Below are 3,862 nucleotides of genomic sequence, written 5' to 3'. Positions count from 1 at the left end.
CTATTTGAGAAGTGCCCAATGACTCCATGTCAAAAAATCTAAAAAATTAAGTTATTTTAAAATGAAATAAACCATGTTGCAATAGAATGCATTTAGGAACTTCATAATTTCAAATAAAAGATGGAAAAATTAGTACAGAATTATATTAAATATGAGTTTGTTCACTCTATCATCCTAAAATTAGGAACAAATAGTAAAAATTCTTGTTTGCAAAGAGTCTAAGGCCTTGCCACCCTGAACAAGCACCATCCCATCTGATCTCGGAAGCTAAGCAGGGTTGGGCCTGGTTAATACTTAGATGGGAGACCACCTAAGAAGACAGGGTGCTGTAGGTGTAAAAACAAAACAAAAAAACCCCCAAAGAGAACATTTTCCTTCCCTCCCCTCCACCCCCACCTCGTTTATCTCCTTCTACTCTTCCTCTTCTTCCTCTTGCATCTCCTTCTTTCCTTTTCTCAAACCTTTCTCTTCTTTTGCTATGTTGTTCCCTGTTGTACACCTCTCCCCAAGAACTGTGCCATCTGTATAGCAGATACCAATAAACATTTGTTGAATGAACTCTTTTCTGAAAGCTGTGAGTTCTTGAATCTCCCCCAAAATATAAAACTCCGAGAGTGACATGATGAAATGTCTATTCTCAGAAACTTCTTTGACAGATTAGACATGGGTAAATCAAAAGACAGAAATATGTGTTAACTACTGTTAACATGTGGCAAAAAAAAAAAAAAAAGTATTGAAGAACTGAATAAAAAATGACTGCAAATGGGACTGACCATTTTTATAGGTAATAAGAGAGTAGAAAAAATTATGTGACTGATTACATAAGATTGGATGGGTGAAAAGATAAAGCCCAGGATATATTTGTCAGGTCTTCAGCTCGAAGAACCAAGCAGATGCCAGTGTTGATTCTTAAGATAAGCAAAGAAAGAGAAATCCGCTGGGATAATAGGTGTTGAATTTAGTTTGAGATATATCTAAGTATAAAACTTATAATACCTAGTAATACTTTGAAGGCAGACATATTCGTGTGTGGAGTGGGTTACAGGCCTGCCAGGAAGTTTTAGGATATTTCCCCTGTTAAATATCATTTAATAATTTGTTTGATAACAACCTTCTCACAGACCAATTGACTCTTCCAGAAACAGAGTAAATAAAATGAGATTCATAATATTTAGTGATTTCAGAGTTGTCCTTATTTCTCTGTGAAGTCGGACATGTTAGAGTATGTAAGATGCTTTCTAAATGTCTACATCTCATAGGTTGTACCTGTAGGGTTTTTCGGTCCGTCCACATTTTATACTGCCTCTTTCTGGTAGAATTCATTCTTTTGATTGTATTAGTGCCCACAAAAAAAGTCCTATACAGAAAATATGTACTGTATTTTTTTAAGTCTCATACCAAAGCTAAAGAAAATAGCATCTACAAGAAGACTTTGAAACTATAAACTTCAAAAAGTTGTTTTTTTCTTCCCATATATTAAACAAAGGACAACTCTTTTTCTAGTATCCTAGAAAATGAACTAAAATAACTCATCAGCCTATTCAGATGTACTGCCTTACAAGATATTCTGAAAGAGAAACTATGGCATAATAAACAATAAGAACATTTATAATTCACAATCTAGGATTTTCTATAACCATCATGGGAGAGAGAAAATGTTTAAGTACCTCTTTGAAAGTAATACCCAGTCTGAATGAACTACGTGACTGCATTTTAAGTAGGAATTTTAAAAATTTCAATTATTGATAAATTTATCAGAAAGACTACAATTTTTAAGAATAAATAATGTCTTTGAGTCTGAAGACAGTATTTGTTAAATGTTGTAACCTGGAAAATGTCTAACATGTCAATTTTATTTTGACTAAAATATTAAATTTTCTCTTTTATTTTTAGATGTCAGAACCTCTTTTATTTTTGTTGTTACTCTGAGAATTAAGGTATTAGGATATAAATCTTCATTATTGACAGTAGATAACATTTTCCCTTGGCAAAGACTACTCCCAAATTTAAAAGATTGCAAATTGGCAGAAATAATTTTCGACTCGATTAAAACTTGGTGTAAGTGCTATATTTGAGGTATGAAAGTCTTTAGATTCCTTAAGTGCTTAAGAGAGTACTTTATCAAATTCTAATCAGTAAAAGTTTATTTTAAATAATTCAAAGTTACGTAAGTCAGAGTCAGTATGATTCCCTGACACTTCATGCTTGAGAAAGCAAAATTCTTCCATCTCTCATTTACTTAGTAGGACCGAAGGCAGGGATTACCTCAGCTCACCAGTATTCTCTCAGCACCATTTCTTTATTTCTTCTTCCATGGAAAACATCTCAGTTCCCTATGGTTCCAAGTTAGACATTTGGAGCAGAACTTTCCATAAAGTATAGGTCTTATTTTCTCTAAAATATAAAAATCATGCTTATATTCTGTTTGTTTATTCTCCAAACTATTCCTCCAGTTTGTAGACAAAACATATGCCACCATAAATTTTTTTGCGACTGAGCTTACACTGATCATGATGGTTGGTCTAAGCTGTGATGGAGCCAGGGCACTGTAGAAAAGTGTACCTTAGTTGTATTAAAGTGCCTGCCTTGATAATCAGGGTACATATATCTTTGCGGATAAATTTTTCAGGTTTTTTGGGTAAGTACCCAGAAAAGGGATTGCTGGGTCTTATGAACACACAATGTAACACACACACACACACACACACACACACACACACACACACACACACGTAAGTTGTTAAATTATGCACTTTAAACTTATTTGATTTTATTAACCAATACCACCTCAATAATTTTAATAATAATAATTAAAAAAAAAAAACCTTGCCATGAGGAGAGACTTGGAAAATAGTGAAATGTCTCACCGTGGTCTGCAGAGTCCATGGAATGAATGACTTCTAATAATATATTTCTAGGGATAAACCCATAGTGGAGGTTTGATATTGATAGTCAGGCTTGAAAAATAGCAGAAAGAATAAATTAAGCTCAGCATACAATTAATGGTACATCAGCAAAGACCTATGAGTATATAATGATTTCTTTCCCTTTGTTTTAAATGGATTTTGTGCCATTTAAATAACTCCAGTGTAACACCACAGCTATAAACACATTGACCTTTGAACCAAATATTTTAAATAGACTAAGAAAAAACACCCATGAGATCTTTTGTTAAAAAAAAAAAAAATTATTCTGGTAGAGGCTTCAAGAAATAAATTAGAGGCTAGTTTGGTCACTAAATTAAAGATAATATTTTCTGGACAGTAAATTCTATCTACAGCCATAATCCATAAAACTCCTCTAGCAGTTTGAGTATTATAAATGGAATTCATAATCATTCTAGCAGGCTCACCTGCAAGCTGTATTGTTCCAAATCATTCAAAATTATATTCTCATGTGGGAAGCAGGAAGTGGGAACATCAAAGCAACATTTTGCTGTCTATTTGATTTTTCTGGAGTCAGAACTAACCATTGGAAAACATTATTTAAAACATATCGTATAGAACACAGTAGTGGAATGTTGATAACTGTATCAATTAATGAGAATTTGTAGTCAAAATAGCATTGCCATAATTCTCATTATCTTTTTCATTCTAATCCATTGCTTGTCAGTCTGTCTGACTGCCATATCTAGAGCTAGATAGGAGTATTTTTAGTGTATTCAGAGTTTCCGAATTCAGAAATGAATTCAGGCTGTCTAAAGATATTTCTTCTCACGAATCCTATACTGCTGCTGCTTCCTCTTTTTCTATGCATTTGCCTACATTGATGGCACCACTGTCGGAAACAATCAAGTGCAACTGCAGTTCATATATGACACTCAAATAAGGGTTTAAAATCTAAGGTAACTGAGTGATTGTTA

General features: G+C 33.4%; 1 pseudogene; it reads left to right on the top strand.

Moving 5' to 3' along the window:
• The first annotated feature begins 216 nt into the window (after window positions 1-216).
• Window positions 217-335, top strand: LOC120622653 (uncharacterized; annotated as a pseudogene).
• The last annotated feature ends 3,527 nt before the right edge of the window (window positions 336-3,862 follow it).

The sequence above is a fragment of the Pteropus medius genome, unplaced genomic scaffold (assembly GCF_902729225.1).
Source record: "Pteropus medius unplaced genomic scaffold, Ma_sr-lr_union100, whole genome shotgun sequence".
NCBI classification, from domain to species: domain Eukaryota; kingdom Metazoa; phylum Chordata; class Mammalia; order Chiroptera; family Pteropodidae; genus Pteropus; species Pteropus medius.
Note: the sequence above shows the minus strand (reverse complement) of the source record. Positions and strands in the feature narration are given on the sequence as shown.